Consider the following 12,887-nt stretch of genomic DNA (forward strand, 5'->3'; position numbering starts at 1 on the left):
ACGGACTGACTGACGGACTGACTGACGGACGGACAAAGTGAATTATAGAGTAGCTTCGCTACTAAAAATCAGTTAATACTCAAATCAAGAATATTTATATTTTTGTTTTAGCTGCTATATTTTACCTAAGATTAGAAAATGTAATATGTGATGTATATAGTATAGTACATAAGAATACTGCTGATATATGAATATATTGGGAAAAAGAAGATTAAAGAGAAATAGAATAGACAACCTTATTTAAAGTAATGGAACTTGTCCAAGATAAATGTTCCTGGGATCGCTTATCTCTTAAAATCTATGAACAATAAAGGCTACTAGCGGCCAAACGGCTGAATGTATATATTAGGTACCCATAGAATTATAGCGACATAAGAAGGCCTACAGTACAAATAATCGAGAAAAGCCATCATTCAAAAATGCACAATTATCTCGCAGTTTAAAGTTCATGTATTTTGAAGATAATCGATTCCAGGATCATTCCTCCGTGAACTGCACTAGATTATTATGCTATAATTGTTATCAACAAAGGAGGCAGTAAGATGATATTTAAAATGAATCAACATTTTTGATTTGGGAGGTAGTATACATTAGTAATTAAATAATGGTTATACCCAGTTTTACAGAATACAGACACGTTCTCTCATTCATTTGCTTCAAAACTTTTAACACTGTTTATTAAACTAGCGGCTTCGCCCCTAGCCTCTAGGGGCGCTGCCCCATGTAGTAGTTTAAATTTTTTTTTTAATTTCTCCCCCCATACTCCCCCCCAATTTTTTTTTGAGGGGGGGAAAATTTCATTTTTTGGGGGGTTGTAATCTGTAAACTACTAATTGTAATCTACAGAAGGGGTTTTTTAATTTTGTGTATTAACATTGGGGATGTACATCAATTTATCGGTCATTATCTTATCTTTTTAGATCCCTGAAGAAAAGTAGTCTATTCTAAAAACTGAATAAGTATCATTACAAAGTTGTCAATATTATCATTCTTTAATTATCTAAGATCCATATATTATCATAGGAATACAGTAATAGGTCAATATGTATCAAAGATCTCGCTTACCGCTGGACCAATGTGGCTATTCTTTTCAGAGATGCTTCTTATGGGTCAAAAGGTAGAAAAATCACCCAATCCATTTAAATAGATAAAACCAGTAAAACCAATAGTGTAGTGGGTCTAGGAAAGGTTTATAACTATTTTGGGGAGGCTACCACCACCATCCTATCGTCGCTTTAAAAAAAATCTGCTGCATCTTTTTTTACTTTTTTTATACAAATTGATACAAGTACTCCTAGATGCCTCTAGGGGCGTAGCCGCTAGTATGACATATAGAATTAAACAAGTTGCCTATAGATTCCCTACATAGATAAATATATGTATTTCTAAGTAGGATTTCTGGGCTATTTGTCTGTTTATAAACCTATATCTAATTATCCTTTAACATATATCATACAAAACAAAACAGCGAGAAAATATTTTTAGCAAATATTGCTGGTTCATGCATTATTTTCGGTACTACCAAACTATTTTTGTGGGGGTATTTATCCCCCCCCCCCCCCCATTGGACTACCTTTTTTCAAACGATCGAAGATATCAATTACTGACGCGAGGACAAAATATCAGAACCTAATTTAATAAAATCCTCGCTATTAGAAAATTATTTGTTTTGTAAGAATGCTAATATTCATTTATTTATGGAATCATTTCCTACAAGAAGACATCATTAATTTCTTCTAAAGACATTTATACAATAGCCAGGGGTAAAGAAATAGGAAAAATTGATTCCCTTCCATCAGTTGTTTTGATTAATAGTTGCAAATATTCAAATATCAAGTTAATACAAAATAATTGCACATTACAAAATTAAGAAACAATAGCGCCAAATCATATGACTTTTTAAAGTTTAGCTTACCTTACTCTGTCACTATATATGTAACATCATAATATCTCTGTTTTTTTCTGTTACCATTTTTAGATCACAATTTAAGTCATCATTTTTCATCTATTCTTATGTCTTTTTATACAGTTTTAAAGTTGTTTGATTATCTGTTTGATTATATAACAGCCTTTCAATTATTTCTTATGTTTAGATAATCATTTATATAATTAAATTTAACTTATTACTACATTTAATTTAGTGCAATTATCTATCCCTATTTTCCTGCTTATGAGCATATTATGAAAATAGTTTTCTTATGATTCAACTTTAATGTATTTTTAACAAAATTAATATTGTTTTTACATGACACACTTTTCTGTTTTTATAAAGACTTATTGCTGCGTCTTTACCCTCAAATCAAAAATGACAATAAAATTAGTATATAGCACCATTGTTTTTCCAAAGCAAAAGATCTGGATCATGGAAAGAAAACGAAGTAGCGGGTTTCGTCGTATTTTCACAGTAGGTTTTATCCTATTTCTAGCCACTGCGGAGCCTATTTCCTAACTTAACCAAAAATAGCCTATCAAAATCTAGTGTACTAATACGACGAAACCCCCTACTTCGTTTTCTTTCAATGGTCCTACGATCTTTACTGCTTTTATAGGGTGAGCTTTAACTTTTCAAGTGTTTATTTTAAAGCAATGTTGCGGTGTGTGACACTCGTCAATCTATAAATATTTTAGACATCCAAAATATATTTTTTTTGTATAGGTAAGCTTTGTATTAGTCTTGTGTGGGTTTCACTGAAATATTAAATCAATTGATAGGTGTAAGAACAACAAGGATGTCAACAGTCTATCTTTGATATAAGCAGAGAAAATAAACACACACAAAAGATTTACGGATCAAGTTAATCATGAACTAGATGCTCATTGGTATGGGGAATCTTCACAAAACAGTTCATCAGTCTATCGTTAATAGAAGCAGACAAAAGCACGTTTTCCCCATAAATTTAGCTGACTAACAAACGGACATTAGTTAGTATAGAAGCGCATTTTACTAAAAAAGGTACAATATTTAATTGATCATAAACTTGAATGTTATTTACCTCTTAAATAACATATCATATGTTTGATCTATTTCATAAACAAGCACATATTATCTTAATAAATGGTAATTATAACATATTTATGAAATACATAAAAATAAACAAATATGTAACCAACATTTAAATATGAATTTAGCATTAAAGGCACATGTATCTTTTCTACAGCTAGGTTCCTCTATATTAAACCTATTTCGTCTGTCTGTCAGAAAATGGTTCGAGTAATAAAAGTGAATCACAGTTTCCACATGTGGATTTTGTAATGTTCGGGGATAATCCAATGATAAAAGTAAAAGGATGTTTCTGTCTGTCTGTAGCTTAAGATCATTCTAACCGCTAAACCCATCTTACAGTGCGTGTAGCTTCTTAAAGTATAAGTTAAGGTTTATCAATATTTTGCGGTAGGGTACCTTCGCCCTCTTAAAAATAAGCGCCCCTAGAAATTTATCTATTAACTTTTTCTTTTTAAATTAAAATCGGAAGTGGAAGTTTGACTTATCCCCCCACCCTCAAGTGCCCCAACAGGTCTGTAGAGATATAGCAAATATTAATAAGACGAAGAACAAATAGCAAAAAACAGAAACTTATTAGCCTTTAATTTAAAATCAGAATTGATTCTTAAAACAATTCAATTACATCTAAGTTAAGTTATGGGTATCAACAACAAAAAAGTCACGGTTTAAAAATATAGTCTGTTGATCTTTCTTGTTGGAAGCTCTGTTATTTTTGTTTGAGTAACTACTTTAGAAGCATGTAATTATATGGAATTGATTATACCCATTGTGTAATAATCATGACTTATACCAAAACGTAACGTGTTATACTTTTTGTCATTTATATCTTATATTCTTTTAATTATGCTACATACATAAGTTTACTAAAAGTCTATTCAAGAAAGGAATGAACAATATTTGTCTTCAAAGTACAAACATTTCATGTTTGATATTGGTCATTCTTTATAATAATCTATTGTATCCGCATCCATTAATAGCCCCCCTTAACCCCCCCCCCCTCAATGTTTAAAACTCAACTATTCCCCACATGTATATTGTTAATAAGGAACTTTAAAAGAGAAAGTATTAGTTTGAAAAATAAATATTCAAAAGTCTATTTATAAAGTTATTCAAAGATTATAAAAATATTCGATAACTATAGTTTACAACAGTGTTTTTTAATAAAAAGTAAGTGAAAAGGATTTCCTTATGATAAACGATATAATATAAAAACTCCACATTCTTATAGGTTTTCCCACTGTGCACCTATCTTTATATATAGTCCAGTAGTGTTTGTTATTCAGTCCATCTAAAGACTATCATTATCAGTTATCGCTAATATACCACAGTTTCCTAGACAAGTTACATCCCCCTTATTCAGTTATCTACTTTAAAATTAGTATTTTTATCAGAGAGAGGGGGGGGGGGGACAAGGGCTCCAATATTACACTGGTCCCCAAAGATTTATAATATTGTTTTACTTTTCGTTGGTTTAACAACTTTGGGGACTTTAGTAATTTTTTGTTAGTTGAATCATTATGTTGAGTGTTCACACGTTTCAACCTAGAGAAGGGGTAATTTTGTGGATGTACATCATTTTATCGGCCATTGTATTATCCCTTTAGATCCTTGATTTTTATTCTTTGTTTTGAGTTTTTATGTATTCAAGCTCAGCGCAGCATTGCAATTAATATAACTGTTGTTTAATAATTCTTATTATTTAATTGTCTTTTTTTATTTCTTCTTAATGATCTTGCTAACCTTTTATCCGATTGGGTTCTCATTTTTTGGGAAGCATTATATAGGACCTGGGATGGTATGTATTGTTCTTTTTTAGTATTCACTATCCCCTAGATACTAGCTGCACAGCCGCTAGTGTTACTAACTGTTACATTTGTTTAGTATATGATATTATTAGGGAGGGCTGTGGAAGTTAAAAATAGCATAAAACCGACTCAAGACATCTCATTCGAGATCTTAAGCTTCCGACAAAAAACTTTACTACTTTTTCTCCTTCGTGCGTTAGAATTTCTTGAAAACCCCTTCATATGTCCCTCTGTATGATATTTAGAAAGGCCTCAGCTCTTTCGAACACAATTTGCGTGTTCAAAAACGTTCATTGGTTTAGACAAATTTATGTTTCATGTGTAAACATTTATTATCCAAATGTGTTTGTATGCAGTTTTTTTTTAAGCGAAGCCTTACACCATGTACACTTAACAGTGTGTCCATCCGTCAATTAATAGGATTGTTCTAAGCATAAATTAAGAATAACGATTCCTTCAACAATAAGATACACCCTTGAAGGCGTAGTTGGTTTAAGTTTAACATAATAGAATCGTTCTACTAAATTGAGATTATAAAGTCATAAAAGTGTTAACTAACTTTAAAAATTGTAGATCGTCTGAAGTTATCATAAAAGATTTTAAGCAATTTTTTTTCTGTTTTTTGCTTGAAATAAAATGTGTGTATACCTAACAGTACTCACATGTTATGAAAATTAATGCTGGTATATATGGTAAGTATGAATTATAAAGTAGCTATGCTGGAAATAAAAAGTGTGTATAACTAATAGCCCTCACATATTGTGAAAATTAACTCAGAACTACTGGGATAAGAAAATTAGCTGAAAAATGATCTATTAATGCTTGAAAACTGTAGCAAAAGTGATGAAGACAAAAAAGGTTTTGAAAGGTTTTACTTTGCACTTTTGGCTTAATAAGGATTTCCTTTTTTGAGGGATCTAAAAGGGATCAGACAATGGATGAGAAATTGATTCACATCCCAAATGATAATGCACAAAATAACCCCTTCTTTCGATTACACGTAGTGGTTGATACGTTTGGACAATCAGTTATTGAGACAACGTATAAAAAAAACTTATTATAAAACTTCGGGGACTGATGTAATAAACAGCTAAATGCCTCACCCTCCCATTGACTAACAGCAATTCAAGATTATTTACCGGTCTTTCACCGCCTGAAATTAACTAAATATGAATCTGATAATCTTGCATTTTTAATGAAGCCCCACAATTTATGTTCCTTGTTTCTTGTTAACCATTTTAAATTCACTATGATCTAAAATATATTTTGTATGCCTAAGTTGGGGGAAAATCTTGACATACTTAGCTACTTAAGCATAAATATCTGCCGCCGCGCATGGTCATTTTTGATAACCAACATTCTAATTGTAAAACTGTTAATAGGGCTTGTTCCAAAAGTTGCTTTAATTTTATTGTTGAATGTTTGATGAAGTCATAAATGCATTAAGAAACAGCTGCTGCAATGAAACTGCTGTCTAGCAACATTCCTAAATTTTTTTGGAAATTTTTTAGCCGCTTCATAGGAGCGGCTTTGGTAGTCAGATTTTGCACATTAGAACAAAATATCAAAGAGGAATTAAAGCTTTTTTTACACTCGTACCACTCATAGTGATTTAGTTAAAAAGGGAGCATATAGAGGGTTATGATAAGATAGAAGGAGTGCGGAGGGTGTAGGATTTTAAATTAAATTGGGGAGGTTTAATGAGTTTATATAAGGTGGCCCAGATATAGGGAGTGGGGGGGGGGGATTGGTAGAAGTTATTAACTATTGAAATACTGACCATGTAAATAATTTAAATTAAACGTTCCTTCAATAAGGACAATCCTTATTTTAAAATAACAGGATGTTTGCCAGTTTGTTTGTAACGAAGGATCTCGCGAACCGCTTAACCGATATAGTTCACCTTTAAAGGTCATGGGAAAGTTTAAAATTATTTTGTTGGAGGGTACCACCACCCTCCCAAGAGAAATCGCCACTAGAACCCTCAGAAAGATAAATTTTAAATTCTTTAAAACCTAAAAATGAAAATGAGGGGGGGGGGGAGGGGGGTAGTTAATTAAGCTGCGAGTATTACTTTATCTGATTACATTAAAATCTGGTGCATGATCCAATTAATGATATTTCGATTGTTAAGTGTAAGACATGTTTTAATTTTTGTATTTTTACCAACGTTATTACTTTTATGATTTTATATTTTTACATTTTTGTGTTGATACCTTTTAATTTAAAGATACTTCCTAATCTAAATACTATGGCTTATGATAATAGGAACGAAGAATAATTTATATTATTCAACAGTGTATTCATTATTCAAGATGAATTTAAGGTAAACTATTTCCAGTATGGCTTCGAAACCGATGGATATCCGCTTGATTAGAACCATTTCTCAGCCATACTGAAAAATCCTGCTTAGCATAATATTACAAACAATTTTCCATAAATATTAAAATAAAAATCATAAAATTAAAACCAATTTTGTTAGTCAGGCCGAAGACCCAGGCTTAAATTTTATAATTTCTCTTTTTAATAACCGCGGAAAGCTGTATGTAATACGATGCGATAAATAATATGCTTTAGACCAAATTTTAGGTAAACTTGCTTTTATCAAGAAAGCAAAAATTTGATCAAATTCTTTGCCTACAGAAGGAAAGAGGATTTTTTATAGTTAAAATCAAAAAGTGTAGTAAAAAAATTTTGTTAAAAATAAAAAGCGTTATAATTAAAATTTAAAAACTTCCATGGTTTTTGATAACTCTTAATGTTATTAAAAAGTATGAAAAATCTAAAAGAAAAGATAGCTGCGGTATTAAGAATGCAAAAAAGTTTAGAAAAAAGTATTGAATTTTTCAGTGGGCTGTGAATAAAAATATAGAATAATAGCCTACTTATACTAAATATTTTTCACTATACCATGCATGCAAGTCGACCCACCTTGATATGTTACATTAAGTATGATTTTATGAACTACTCTATATTCTGGGTATGTCTGTGCTTTTGGGCTTTTTATATATAACAAGGATGACATTGGCAACATCCTTAAAAGTAATTTATCAACATTAACAAATAAAGCATGTACTTATTGAAATGCTAAGTTTTCTAAAGTCTTCCTCACTGCTACAGGAATCATCATTCCAATTAACGATAAAAGGTATCCTTTACTTACAGACATACCATCGGATGGATGGATGCACGGACTAACTGAGGTTTAAAAAAGCCGGAAATGATAAAAAGAGGGCTATTTGAACCTTATGAAAAGTTGTATTTAAGTGTGTTGATAGGCTGAACTGATAAAAGTTTAATTTGTATTTTAGGATTTATGAATGTGACTCCGCCCCCAAGATATAGGATAAAGTAGGGATGATAATAATTTATTTATAGATTGATTAAAACCTTAAACTTACTCATCTAGTAGTTATGTTCTTTTGACTGGCAGTTATAGGTTCGAGTCTTTCCCCTATCACGTCTTAACTAGAGATATAAAAATAGTTTATGCTGCTAACAATAACAATAAGTAAGAAAGCCTTGGCTCATGATGAAACAAGCTTCAATACAACAGACGAAGGTCATGCAATTAATGTGTATAGCTAAAAGACAAAATAAACATAAAAGTAAAATAGTTTTTCTTCAGACGTTATTGTGTCATATCCTTGACATTTTATATTTTCAAAAGAATTTTTAACCCTTTTTCTCCTATTTACCATTCTATGTATATTGAAATTGTATTAAGTTAACTAGATTTTTATATTCAGCTTAGTATTTGACCATGTATTGAAAGTTAATATAAATTTAACACATTTTTGAAAATTAGTAAAACATGAATTTTGAAGCTAATCATGATTTTAAGTATAACTTTTAAAAAGTTTTAAATAAAAACTCATCAAATGTTGCTTTTAAAATAAATGCTTATTGGTCATAGACATTTTAAATTGAATCAGTCGTTTTACTTTAATAGCAGCCAAGTAAATTAGTGAATCTTAAGAGAAAAGACATTTGACGATATATTGATCTATAGAAGTTTGGATATTCCTGAGCAGGATCTTTAAATCATTTTAGAAGTGGGCCAGATCGGGGTGAGCCAACTTTCCACAAATGAGAGCACAGCATTTTAAATACCCCCCCCCCCCAAGAAAACAGTTTAAATGAAATATTGTTTTAAGCCGAAGGCTTGAAATGCCGCGCTGTGATTGGCTAAAATTCGGCTCACCCCGATCTGACTCACCACTAAAATGATTTAAAGATCCGGGTCTGGTTCAAATCAAACAAACAAAGTAAATAAAATTTCCTTAGGTTTTTTCGCCAATACGATTTTTATTATGCATTACAGACTGAATAACCAATAAAGATTGTAGGTTACAAAGTTTTACAATTGAACATTTTTTGTACTAACTTTAAAATAGAAATGATATTATTTCAAAAATGATATTTGTACCTATTAAATTTCTAAAGTTATATTAGATCTGGATTTAAAATTGCCTAGAGCAAATTTAAAAGAAAATAATCTTGACATTTCAATTAAAAAATCAATATTAGAACAATACTTTTTATAAATTTTACATGATTTTTTGCGCAGCTACTGTAAAATTTGTAAAAGTCGTGTCGGTTGGTCTGTCTAGTCATGGATTTATCATTACTTTCATCTTACACCAGATATTACGTACTCTAATAAAGTGAAACTTGTAGCTGGCTAAAATAACGAGCCCCCTCCCCTCCACCCCATTTAACACACCCGCTCTCCTCCTACTGGATGAACGAACTGACCACTAAATACTAACTGAATTTAAAAGGCTGTATGTACTTTTAAATTTATTTTTTTTGTGCTACTTATAAACAAAATCGTTGTTGTTAAATATTTTTTTTTTACAGAAAATCATAAACTATTTTAATTTATATGAAAACAATGTTCCTTGTTGTAATAGTAATCAATATTAAAAAAAGTTCGGGACGTACGGACGAACCGACCCTAATGACAGAAAAGCTTCGCTTTAAAAAATATTTTGTTTTAAAGATAGATTGCAACCATTTATGTTGTACTCAAGTAGTATTTATCGGTTTACAGATAAAAATACAAATTTTAAAAACATTTTCAGTGGTGTATATTGAAACCATGATTTTATACGCATATTTTGTTATGGATTCCCTCCACTCTAATTATGTATGTCGCGCACCTGACATAGCAGCAGTAGGAACCATTTTTAACGTCTTTAGTTATGACGCTTTGTTTAGCCAAGATTGTTAAGAGATTTGTACTTACCACCTCCCCGACGACTAGCGGAAGAGCTACGTGTTGAGCCACAGTTGCGGGTTAAAAGTACTGAACAGATACGACATGGCAACCGTAAAAAATAGGCAATATATTATAATGTTTAGGTCAGTTTAAAGATGCTTATAAATAATATAGATAGATAGATACACATCAATATTGATAGATAGATACACATCAATATAGATAGATAGATACACATCAAGATAGATAGATAGATACACATCAAGATAGATAGATAGATAGATACACATCAACATAGATAGATAGATAATTTCCTATTACTGGAATTCCTTATTGATAAACAATACAAGGATAGGTAAATGGAATGAAAATTGTTAAATGGGCAAAAAACTGTCTGTAAATTCGCTTTTCATTGACTTATGTTTAAATTAGAGTAAAACACTAAAGGGGGTAAGGGGTTAAAGAACTGTATCTCCCCATCTCAGTATCCTCAATCGGGTCATTGAAAATCAACCAATGGTGTCGTTCTTATTAACACAGCCAAGTAGCAGAAAATAATTTGATAGCAGACGAAAAAGGTCATTGAAAAAGGGAGGGATGTAGTTATCTGTATAGACATCTATACTATAGATCTGTTATGTCGACTGTATGAAAGTAGACAAAAGGGGCCATCGCTGATATATTAAAAATATTATGATATATGCATCAATATCGTATATTCTTTTATTAAATCAAAGAAAAACAAGACATTTCGTCTAAATAATGATAGTTTTTAAAGTTTCAAAATCAATGATTTTATTAAAACAAAAAAAATATTTCACTTTAACCCAACTTATTGATAGGTTGGTTATTAAAGTAGTCAAGGCCATAAGACCTGTGTAATTTTAATGCATACGTAATTTAGATAATTATAGAGTAGTCTCGATTATACATTTTTAATATCTAAAGTTTTAAATTATATTTAGCATTCTTAATCTATAATACAAAGTAATATGATGTCTGTCCGTCCCTTAAGATCTCGGTAACAACTGAACCGATCGGATTCTACTCTTCAGGGAATATACCTACTGGTCCTGTAGTGGTTTTAAACTATTTTTTTTTTTGGGGGGGGGTGGTTGGACGCCCCCAACCCCACCAAAAACCAGAAAATCCCCCTTAATTTATTAAGAAGCAGTTAATCTTTAATAGGTGGTTGCAGCTCCATAGGTTCCTCCAGGCACATAAAGTTCTTTAAAGAACCAAAACGACACTTCCCAAGAAAATAGGAACCAATTCACCATGTTTTTAATGATAGACAGACAAACAGACAAATATATTTAAGACAAACGGACAGACAGTTAGACACAATGCATGAAACAACGAATATATATATTAGGATATGCTTTGTATATTTGTAAAAGTTGAAATTATTTAAAACTTCCTGTTACTGCATGTAGAAAGTAAATTATTACAATATTTAATTGCTATTTTACCCAACAACCATGCTCAGCTCAGTGCAGCCTAAGCGTCTTTACAAACGTTATAAGTGAGTGTAGCTACTCTGTATGCTTTTTAAATATCTATTTTGTAAGACAAGGAAAAAATATGCAAATAGAAACTAACAATTTATATATAATTTAAACTTTTGATTACATGTTTTAGAGATCTTGAAGGACAAGTCAATGAACGATAAATTCGCAATACCCCATTCATGATGAACAAAATAACCCCTTCTGTAGATCAAATATTTGGTTGAAAAGTTTTATTATTGCATGTTTGAACCTACCGACAAAGATGTAATAAAAGGTTTTTAAGCTAACAAATGAGATAATCTGTTTGTAAGATTTAAGGGACCATTATATGTTACAGTCCAATGTCCCACCCCTTTAGGGGAATTAACTTTTGTTGTAGAAATATTTTTAGATCTTTCAGTATATGAAATATAACTTGTATATGTATATCTTTATCCTTGTTTTTTCTTAGTTCTTTTTATAATTGGATAAACCGTATATAAGATATATAATGTATATCATAACGAGGATGACAACATCAAAACAAGCGAAGCTCAAATTGATTCACAATGCTCTGATTAGCGTTTTCTAAAAAATATTATTTTAGAGTGACTACTTAACCAGTATGGTTTCGAAGCCGATTAATATCCGCTCGAATAGAACCGGTTCTCAGACATACTGCAAAATCATGTATAGCATAATATTACAGACAATTTTCCACGAATATTAAGATAAAAATCATAAAATTATTATCAGTTTTGTTAGCACAGGCCTTCGGTCCCTCGAGCCTAACAAAACTGGTGATTTTTCATTTTAATATCCGCGGAAAGCTGTCTATAATACGATGCGATAAATAACTATTATTCATAGAAATATGAAAAGATTTATTGAAAAATCACCACATTATAAGTTTGCCTAGTTTCATATTAATCAGACAATTCTTTCATGCATAAAATCACGAGAGACATCTCTCTAATGAACTGATATGTTCAAACCTTTATATATAAAAGTTTTGCCTTTAATATTAATACTTTAGTTCATGCTTACCCGACTTTGCGCAACAATTAAAGTTATTAAAGTAAAATAATTGATATTTAAAGAGATACTCATAATGTTAACATTTTAAGAATACTTGAAATAAAAAAAAAATACTTTTCATTGTAATCTTTTCAAAAGATACTCACTATTTTTCTTAATTTTTCCTAATATCTACATTAAATGTAAAAAACAGAGCTCCTCTTATAATTTTTAGCAAACAACAGACACATAGACAATAATTCTTAAAAATAAGGTAAATTAGGTGAGATAAAAATTGAAACAACAACGTTCAAACACATTTAATGTCAAATATCTACATAAAACCT

The sequence above is a fragment of the Acartia tonsa genome, chromosome 2, assembly GCF_053477335.1.
Source record: "Acartia tonsa isolate MP-2025a chromosome 2, ASM5347733v1, whole genome shotgun sequence".
Taxonomy (NCBI): Eukaryota; Metazoa; Arthropoda; class Copepoda; order Calanoida; family Acartiidae; genus Acartia; species Acartia tonsa.